The 11267-nt window shown below is 44.0% G+C and overlaps 1 protein-coding gene across 1 annotated transcript in view; it reads right to left on the bottom strand.

The window, feature by feature from the left end:
- Positions 1–10606, bottom strand: part of LOC119650579 (extracellular serine/threonine protein CG31145) — a 215373-nt gene extending 204767 nt beyond the window's left edge. The window contains exons 1-2 of the mRNA XM_038053405.1: positions 10169–10606; positions 9784–10084 (exon numbers count right to left, since the gene is read on the bottom strand). The gene's annotated coding sequence lies outside the window, so the exon portion shown is untranslated. The remainder of the gene's footprint in view (positions 1–9783; positions 10085–10168) is intronic.
- Positions 10607–11267: the final 661 nt, after the last annotated feature.

Below are 11267 nucleotides of genomic sequence, written 5' to 3' on the forward strand. Positions count from 1 at the left end.
GGCCTGAGGCAATACCTCTGAAAGACATTACGGCGCAATCATGTGCTGAAGCCCTCTGTCGAGAGTGGATACCTCGCTTTGGCGTCCCTGCAGTGGTCATCACTGACCAGGGAATGCAATTTGAGTCCACCCTTTTCTCCGAGTTAGGCAAACTCCTTGGTTTTAAACGCCAGCGGACTACTGCATACCACCCGCAATCCAATGGGATGCTAGAACGTTGGCACCGGACGCTGAAAGCCGCCATTATGGCACGTGACGACCCGTCCTGGACTCAAGTCTTGCCTCTCGTCCTACTCGGCCTTCGAACAACCCGCCGAGAGGAATTTGCTGCCAGCCCCGCAGAGCTGGTATACGGGGAGAACCCGAGACTCCCAAGCGATCCGGTCTTCGACAAGAGATCGGGTCTCACGGAGTCGGGGTTGGTGCGTCTGCTGAGGGACAATCTCCGACGCATCAAAGCGCCACCACCCTCTCGACACTCGTCCATACCTGCTTGTTCGCCCAAGGAACTGGACACATGCACGCATGTGCTGATCAGAACGGATGCCGTCCGGAAGCCGCTGCAGCCTCCATATGAGGGCCCGTACCGCGTTCTCGAGCGGGGAGAACATTTCTTCCAGCTCGAGTCGTTCGCACTCGCAACATTCGAAATAAATTTCGAATGCCGCGAATCCTGCCGCGCCACAAGCACTTCCCTACTACAGGCAATGAATAATTCTTGACTCCAGGGTGGACAGGGTACATATAGAAGCGTCGTGAGGTTGAAAACTCAAATCAATCGTTCCTTGGCGTCGAACTGTTTTTCTCAGATTGCCTGCAGCCAATATAAAGAGAAAGCCTTGAAGCGACACAGGCCTTTGCATAACAATAAGGTTGCCTTCAAGCAAAAATATTATAATAGTGTCGTTACCCCTGAAAACTTTTCATTTTAAGTGTATTTACTCTAACAGCCACCAATGTTGGGGATGAGCATTCGTGATCAGCATCATCAACAATAATGGCAAAGCTAGACAACCACCCGAGAGCAGCGAATTTTGACTACTCAGTTTAACTTGGAACTAAATGCGGCTCCAACCAGGCACCGATAAGCGGTTATTCGCCTTTTTGTTAAGCAGATAGGAAAGATGAATCTGGTCTTCGTGCTTCACTCACTTCACAAAAATCATGTATCTTAAATTCGGCTCATCTACACTTGCGCCGGGAATAGCATGAAAGTCTTATCATTCACCGACCAAATTGGTTACGACTCAAATCAAGAATGTAAAAATACCAAATGGGAAACCGAAAGTTTTGCATATTTTAGATGTCAGAATATTTTGGCACATCAGTCCATTTGCGCATAATTAAGTTGAGCAGATCACAGTGCATATGAATTTGATGTACCAGAACGGGTAGTATAGTTCCCAGGACGAAATGTGGATTGGTACCCACAATGGAGCATAAAACCTGGGAAACCCCTGCTGAACCAACACCAACAGCTCTACTACCAAACCCTATCTCCACCATGAGAAACTACAGATGGAGAACGATCAAGGCGAGTCTCCTGCGTCTAAAAACGAGAAAATTTCTACCAACTGGTCCTCCAGGTTCGGGGTTGGGTAGGGCTGACAACTCTGCACGGAAAATCGAAGTTACGAAGCCATGAAAGAAGCCTCGGACAGGATGGATTTCAGAACGACGAACCCGGTAACGACAACGGCATAACGATTTGCGCATTTTCGCATGAAACTCCCTGTACAGAGATGGAGCTGGCAGCTAACCGCTATCCTGTCCCAATGTAAGACTGATGTGACAGCGTTGCAAGAGATGCGATGGACAGAGACCGGTTTCCTGGAGAAGAGCCACACTATCATATATTCTAGCGGCCATTCAGTAAGCCATATTCTTGAAGTAGGTTCCTTAGTCAGCCACAAAGTGAAACCTGCTGTTCTCGGCTTTGAAAACATAAGCGAAAGGCTATTCACTGCGCTTGCAAGGCAAATTGAGAAATATAAGCTTCATTAACGTTTACGCCCCTACAGAGGAGACTGCAGAATCGGAGAAGGACACCTTCTACGAGGCAGTTGAGCGGATCCTCGAAGGCTGTCCTTAGTATGATATCAAAATCATACTTGGAGATTTCAACAATCAGCTGGGGAGGGAGCCCGTATTCAGCCGATACGTCAATCAGGTGAGAGTGAATACTGAAGCTATTTATAACACAGCTCACTATAACACCTATAAGGGGGAATGGATGCCGCAATAACCGCATTCAGCAGATGTCGTGAAGATAAAGCTTCAACAAATGATCTTCACAATCACCAGAAGAAGGTTATCATTGATACGGCCTCTTTGTGCCCTAACCGCAAGAAAAGTCGGAACGGCTGGTTTGACGATGAATGTAAGCTAGCAACGGAACGGAAGAATACTGCATACCGAGTAATGTTGCATTCTCTAAGAATGCGGGCATACGCAGAATCTAATCATGACCTCCGCGGAACGGAGAAGCGACTTCACAGATGGAAAAAGGAAGCCTGAGAAAACCAACAACATCAGGCGCGGAAGTTTTACCAACAAGTCAGCAGGATGAAGCCTTATACACCTCGATGCTCATCCTGTCGAGACAAAGAGGGAAATCTGATTTCCGACAGAATAGGCATATTGGAGCCATGGGTTGAGTATTTTGACGAATTGCTCAATAACCAAAATACCAGCAACTGGACCTCAAGGTCCAGTCAACTAAAGACGACGGACAAGTGCTGCCACCACCAAGCATACAAGACTGAGTCCGTGCAAGCCAACGGCTCAAAAATCATAAGTCTGCAGGACCCGATGGAGTTACAGCTGAATTGGTTAAATATGGAGATGACCAATTACACCAAGCGGTTCATCAACATATGATCTAGTATGGGACAACGAATTAATCCTGACGATACCATACATAAACAAGTCGGGAAACCGGAAACTGGACGCTTCAGGTATGAACGGTTTTGTGCATTTCTTTTATAAAGACACTTGAGTGTGAAATTTTCCTATTAATACGTAACACGTAATACATATACGTATATATTATGTGAGAATAATCACTTTCGGGTGATATCGATATTCAAAATCTTGAATTTTCAAAGAAGTGGCAACTTTGATCTTTTGTAACTTTGTTAATGATAGTGCGATTTGGTAGGATCAAGTTCTATATTATAGCCTACATTGCTGCAAAATTTCGTGGTGCTAGGATGAACCTAAGGGGGGTTCTGCAGCCAATTGCTGAAAAGTTTAGTGATATGCTATTATTAACTTTATTTGAAAGGATATCGGAATGAAAGGTATTTCGGAGCCTAGCCACCATATAGTGGCAGCCTGTTGATTTTTTCAGATTTTTCGGTTGGGCAGTTTCTGAGAATGGCCCCTTTAAATAAATGATCACTTTCGGCCACCCGAACTCCCCGCCTTTCAAACAAATGTCAAAACTAAGACCAGCTTCGGAAAGAACTAACCGAACTTTTCATTTGATGCCCCGCATGACTACATTTGATGAAAAAAAAATTGACACCCCCCGATTTGCATATATTTTACATATGTTTTACACAAAACCTTAAAAAGAGGAATATCACGCAGTGGAGCAATTATAGAGGCACCACGTTACTGAGTACCATCTATAAGATGTTCTTCGCGATCGTGAATTTGGAGAATTTGGTATTCCGGCGAAATTAATAAGACTGATTAGGCTGACCCTGACCAATGTGCGAGGTAAGAGAAAAGCAGCAGGATCACTTTCAAGACCATTCAACATCAACAATGTACTAAGACAAGAGGATGCCCTATCATGCGTTCTCTTCAACCTGACCCTGAAGAAAGTCATTCGCAACGCAAATGTAAATGCAAGAGGCACCATCCTCTTCAAGTACAACCAACTGCTGCCTACGCTGACGATATCGACATCATGGGAAGAACAACTCAAAATGTACAGTCTACCTTCATCCAAATCGAGCAGGCGACGCGAGATCTCGGGCTGGACATTAATAAAGGCAAGACAAAGTGCATGGTGGGAACGTCCGTCAGCGCCAAAAATCAAAGAACGAACAACATCGAATCGCACTGGTCAAACGAAAACAATAAAAATAGGAGACTACGACTTTGAGACCGTTGAAAATTTCTCCTATCTAGGGTCGAAAATCACAACCAATAACAGTTATGACGATAAAATCCGCATACGGTTGTCGGCTGCCAACAGAGCCTATTTCCGTTTACAAAAGCGTCTCACGATAGGGTCAACACTCTTACTGTACAAGACTATGATCTTCCCAGTCCTCATGTATTCGGAGACCTCGGTTCTTAGCGACAAAAAATTGCGAACTCTTGGCCGCGTTCGAGAAAAGATTCCTCCGAAGAGTTTTTGGCCTCCTATATTAGGATGGATAATTCCGTAGCCTACATAACGACGAAATCTAAGAGCGATACCATGACTATCAGGTTATGGATAAAATCTGGTTCATGATACAAATCCCACTGCCACTAGTGTGATTTGAACCGCTGAATATCGTACAATTGTCGAGTGCCCTAACAGGCAACCTTGCTGGGACAATTCTGTACGTTATGTATATGTATGTTGTATCCTTCGCCGACGCAAGAACTAACGGATATGGGAGTGTGCTCAGAATGAAGTGGCCTTGAACTCTTAATTATAATAGCCCTAGCAAATGCAAATGCCATCCTAGAACAGAGAAGCTACTTGATTTTATCATTTCAGTAGGTCTCATAACCATGAACGCAGCCTGCATTTCTACGTTCACCGGGCTAAGAGGGGGTGAAGTAATTGACCCAATAATTTGCACTTCAAAGGTATTAGAATTGATTAGAATTGGCGGTTACTGGATGAAATCAGCTTAACATCATTCTTGCTGAAATGTCCGGAAGGACATCATATTCGTGAGAAGGGGCTACAGTCGCGCCCAATGAACAACGATGAAATCCACGTACAGTTGTTGATAGCCAATGGAGACTATTTCAGCATACAAAAACAGATTCGCCCGGAACGCCACACCATGGGTTTTACTGTACTAGGCAATGATCTTGCCAGTGCTCATGTATTCCTCGGAGACTTGGTTTCTGAGGAAGAAAAATTGCGAATTCTTCACCACGTTTGAGAGAACTATTCCCCGAAGAATTTGTATCTCCCTACGTGACGTAAATTTGGATGCTGGACAGCGAAGCCCTACCGCCGTAGGAACATCCTAGGTAAAGTACCTTGGGAACTCTAGGCATTCCACACGGACTACGCCATACATGAGTTAAAATTTACGCTAAGCAGTTTGAGCAGCACGCTCCAGGTCACCGTCTTCTGAGTTCCCGCTCATAGGAACATAGAGGCGAATAAGCGGGCTGGCGGACTCGGCAAGGAGGGCTGTGCTCTTGCCAGTAATAATACAAGAAATTGAATGTACTAATTATCTTTGCGCTTGGGAGATTACGCTTACTTCAATACTTACTAACTTCCCGAACAGATTAACAAAGAGGCAGCTAATCGTCTAGGGATTGGTGGAGTTGTACGTAGGAACGTGCGGATTTGAAAGTTCGCAGAATGCTTGATAATGTATGAATAATGATGCTCACTCAGAAACAGCTTCGAGGTGCTGACTTTTTAAGTTTTTCAAAAGCTCAGACGTGACAGTGCCAGTCGGGGCTTAAGAACACTCGAAGCTTTCCCTGCTTAACGTAAAAGACGACTAAAAGGAATAGAAATTTGTGGGCTAGCAACCTGCAAATTTTGAAAATTAAATTCTACCGAAACGTCAACAACGCCTCGGGCAGGTACTGACCTCACGGCTAAGACCTTTGGGTATCGAAAGCGGACTATGATTGGTTTCTGGAATGTGCGCACGATCTTCGGGAATTTCAGAGATACGAAATGAACATTCCAGGTCTAGGCGAAGTAAGATGGTGGGGCCCTGGAGAGTACCCCTCTCCGCTTTGCTAAACTGATGGCAATGTGCTTTTGAACTATGAAAAGCCAAATGGTACCAGACACGAATCTGATGTCGGGTTGTTTCTGACGAATACCCCAAGGCGCGCTCTTGACCTAGGAGCTATTTTCCGGTAGACTTCCAACTGAAACAAAGCAGGGCCATAAAATCATTAGGAGTTGTCTCATAGATGTGCGTAACAAGAGAAACGCTTGCATCACCCTATACAGTGATCACCATCTGATGTTCGGTTGAGTCCGGCACTTCTGGGAGGGTTGAGGAGCGACGATTCCCTAAGTTCAGCATCGACCGCTTTTATGTCCCAGCTGTCGCTCGACAATTGAAGAGCCGTCTTTCTGATCGGATATTGGGTATACTGAGTAACCCGCCTGATAACATCAATGAGCATTGGATTGCCATTAAAAATGTTTGTTCCCTCGGGTGCTACACAGGTAGTCGGCCACGTCCCGAAAGGGCTTCATAAAATCAGGTTGACTGCGGAATCGTAGAGGCTGATTGATGAGCGGAAGGAGTTGAAAGCTCTACTCACCGCTGCGAGTGAAGGCGGGCGTGATGTGCTCGAACTCCGATACCGAGCGAAATCCTTAGAAATTGAGCGTAGTGTAGGCCGTGACAAGAGAGAATTTGCAATTGCGATGGTCAAGGAAATGCAGGGTAACACAGACGCATCGCCAAAGGGCTTGCAGGTGGTCGCAAATTTTTCAACGGTCCTGTGAAGCACGTCAACAGTCGACTTCTCATCCATAATGATGAGCAATGGAAGAGGTGGAAAGAACACTTCATCATGGTTTTTAACTGCATTACATCCGATGAAGTTCCTTCTTTTGTGGATAAAATCACTAGTACCCATAACATTCGGATACGGAATGTTCCTCCAAGCAGAAGAAAAATGCACTTAAACAGAGTAAAGCCGCTGGACCTCACGGACTCCCCGCAGGGGTAATTATCGTTGCATTCTTAAAAACTGCACATCTGCTGCTCCCGCTCGTATAAAAATCTTGGGAATCCGAGACCTTTCCAGGAGAGTGGAAGAAGGGGATGATAGATAAGATCCCAAAGAAGGAGACTCGTTTTGAATGTGAAAATTGGAAGGACATTTGCGTGCTCGCAAAATTAATATCTGAAATAATCGAGCAGGCTGATTTCCGCTCCGAAATCTCTAGCATTGACCACATCAACACTTTACGGATCATTTTGAAACAGTGCGCGGAATTTAGATTTTCGCCGCACCTGTTCTTCATCTATTTCAAGAAAGGTTTCGACAGCGTGAAGAGGAAGTGCATCTAAAGTGCTCTACGCAGGAGGGGAATTCCGGAGAAACTAGTAGCTATTATCTGCTGCATCGGGTTAAAATACCGAATGATTTTGAGGTCCAAAACGAAGTCCGTCAGGGTTATATCCTTTCACCCATATTATTTCTTCTTGTTATCGGTGACGTTCTTCACGCTGCATTGTCCAGAGGACATGGAGGAATTCAATGGACGACAACATCTTCTCCCAAACACTTCCACTATGCTGATAACATCTGTTTACTCCCTCTCCGGGTCATGGCCCTTAGCCAAATGGCTCTGGATTTGGAAAGAGGAGCAAATAGGGTTGGACTAAAGATAAACACAAACAAAACCAAGGTTTTCGGTCTGACGAATCATCGTACTCTCTCTATTTGCATTAATGGGCAGAGTATCGAACGCGTCGATCAATTTGTATATCTGGGAAGCGTGGTTTCTGCCGATGGCGGTACCAAATTAGATGTCGACACATTAACAGCGGTAGATCCGCGCTGCCTTGTCTAAAATCTGGAAGAGCAGTTATCTAAACACTAAAATCGAATTAAGACTATTCTGGGCTAGTGGTTTTTCTGTGTTGCTATATGGAAACAGCACATGGAAAGTGAATTCTACTTTTTTTTGTTAAGGGTGCGATTATTTATAAATGAAGTGATTACTACTTCTCGCCACTTGCCGTCACGCTGCTCCCAGGGCAGAGGTGAAGCAGTGTCTGATGAGTTGCCTCTGCTCTGGGGGAAAACGTCAGTCAAGTTTTTTTTCTTTTTGAATTCCATTGTTACTCAAAAGCTCCAAGCTTTCATCAACACCTGTCTGCGTCGTATCATCGGAGTGTGCTGGCCTGACACTATCTCGAACAAAGAACTCGATATATAGGCTTCGCACTCGCACGGGATGTGATCTGAAGACGGAAGTGGCAGTGGACAGGTCGTACATTAAGGAGAGGCGACAATTGCAGCGGAATCCACTGTCCCAAGATGGCCGACGCGTGGGTCGTCCACGGGCGCTTGGCGCAGAACAGTAAGGATCGAGTGCGAGCGTCTCCGACAGTCGTGGGAGAGCTGAAAGACATTTCAGGTAATCGCGTAATCGCGATGGCGAGTAGGTGCAGTTGACGCGCTATACGCCACTAAGGGGTGAACAGAAACCACCATCACCACACCTACTTCTAACGAACACAATCTAAATTGGTTCGGAGCAGTTGAAAAGTATTTTTAACTAAAGTAGTTGTAGATATGGTCTGTGGACAAGCCGTCCATCACAAAATATGAAATAGCATTTCTTTACCATATTCTCATGTAAATCGTCCTTCAAACATTCGAACTACGAACCTACGAACTCCCTGGCAACTATAGTTATCATAAATATACGCGCATGTAGCCACAGGACTGTGAAAGCCACCAATTTATCAGTATGTTTGCTGGAACAATTGGCCTGTTTAATTGAATGTCGCTTTTAGAATTAAGTCACACAAAATTTGCCAATTTTGTCCACGATTTTTGGTTTATTCAAAAAATACTAAAATTCCTTTGTTAATGCTTTAAAAAATTAAATAGTGGAATTGCTTCTATCACACCAAAGTGCTAATTTCTGCTTCCTTGTAGTAACCGAATCATTAACAACCTCTTCATCACCTCGAAACAACGTGCAAACATGCCATTAAGGACATTTTCTACGAAAATTTATCACCTCGAAAATAGCTTTAAATGATACTGAAGCAATAAAATCTTTTAGTATAAATCAACGGCTCGGAAGCAATACCAGGAGATACAAGAGGAAATCACAACCAGTACCCAGCACTGGAAACCATATAACTCGAAATCTGCAACAGTTTGCTGTCTAATGAAAATTTATGAAAAATAAAAACTCAATTTTCAGGATCGCAGGCCTGAATCAGAAAAAAACCTCCGAAACTTTTCACCCAATAACAAAGATCCTAACTTACGGAAGATATCCTTAGTCTTACACATTTCGAACAAGTTTTCCTCCGTCTTTACGTACGATATCCAATCCAATAACATAAAGACGACAATAAATTTTGCAAAAGCCCAACCATAGATTACGATTTGAAATCCTGGACAAGACATCGGGAGAAAAGGAGCCGCTCTTTCAATTTTCTTTCGGATGGCAAAAAGCAGATACACATGCATAGTAAGCCCATAAACGACGGAAAAGGAATAACCAACTGTTTCAAGTGCTCGATGTATGTGTATGGATTGTATATGCACGTTACGATTAGGAGGAAGGGATGCAAAGGGATATTATCTCACGGCGCTAGTCAGAAGTATGAATGCGATTATAAAGAGTTACCAGCAATCGCAACGCCGCCAAATATTGAGCCTAGGGAAAAACTCAACCTTCCAAATCAAGGAGCCAGTGCGAACCCCTACCAACGACTGCTAACCCGCATTAAGCGATTCTGAAAATTCTAATTTGATATACACTCGACAACCCCAAACACGAAACCGACGCCGGTCGTAATAACGTAGAAAGAATACAATGGAAGCAGCCCGAAGGATATTAAAAATTCATCTTACCTTTGATTATATTTGTCCGGAACGGCGGTGGTGGCTACGGCGGATTGGTCCTGATCCCAATGATGTTGGTCTTCCTCCCGACCGTTGTCGTTTTTCAGATCTTCCGGTGGTTTCTGTCTGTAGTTTCCAAATGGTGCCTTAATAGAATTTCCTCGAACCAAAGGACTCCTTTCGTTAGTGGCGCAGAATGCTGAGGATTCAATAGAGCACAGCCGAGGTGGAGTCTGGGACGAGCAACCTGTAGATTGTTCTGACTGGGCACAATCAGCCTGCAAAGACCGGGTCGAACCAGCACAATTGTCTGCAATGGAACCCAATCGAGAAAAACGAGGTTGAATTCAACACTATCGAGCCAAACACGTGTAGAGGAGGAACGGATGCTTACGGGTTTTGCCTAAGGTGTCCTTGAACGTCCGGTGTCTGAACCGCGATAGTAATGTGGACGGCAATTGAATTTGCTTTTCTGTTTCTAGACGCTGTCGTCGTCCTAGTTCTTGGTGTTCCTGCAGGAAATCGTTTGCTGCTCCATCGATTTGCGATAAATTATCGGCCGATTTGGGTTTAGTTATATATCCTGGCGTAGATGTACGATTTCCCGGCGGATATTTTTTATAGAGGAAACTGTTGGGATTGTGTTGTACTCTTTGTTGGGGACTAGCACTTGCACCTGTAGGTGATGATAAGTTCGTCCATGAATTTTTCTTTTCAGCGGACAATGGATTTTTCGCATCATCAAAACTGACGGTGCCCGGAAAATTCCTCTCAAGGAAATGTTGACTTTGTGGACGAGACGAGTTTCTACGCTGTTGCCGTTTCTCGACGTTGGTTTGTAGCTAAATTAAATTTGGATTTTTTTTGGTCTTGTTTTCTTTCAATCAAGATTGGAATATTTTCTATCTTTCCAATAATGAAGGCAAAGTCATGCGAATCACAGCGCAAGGAAAACGAACACTTGGTAAAACAGTTTTGCCGTTAGACACAATTGTTTAATGATGCATCACAAACTCGAAACAATGAAAGTTTAAGAAGTGGTGAATCTAGCGTCAATCGAAGTTACGGATGACATGACAAATTGTTAAAGCTATGATTATACAGAAGAGGGTATCAAAGTTATGATCCCGGTTTCAGCGTATTTTCAACGACGTGTCCTTAGATTAGAGACTCTATGGCTTGTGCTATTAGCAAATGCAGGCATGTTCCAATGTGATTAGGATTTAGTTTTCTGGTGCACTTCTAAGTTCTTCTTCACTTTCTTTTTAAATTAATACACTCTGCTCTTGATGTCTAAATTCGTCAACCACACGAAAAACACACAAAAAGCAATAACGATTACAACGCGAAATTCAAACAGGTACAATATTTGGCAGCCCAGAAACTGGGTTAAATTCAATTTTTCCTCCTTAAGTTAATCTGCAGGCAAAGCTTAAGAATTACATTTCCGTAAATTATTGGTGCTGACGATAAACTAGCGTACGAGCTACTTT

This window comes from Hermetia illucens, chromosome 3, assembly GCF_905115235.1.
Source record: "Hermetia illucens chromosome 3, iHerIll2.2.curated.20191125, whole genome shotgun sequence".
NCBI lineage: Eukaryota > Metazoa > Arthropoda > Insecta > Diptera > Stratiomyidae > Hermetia > Hermetia illucens.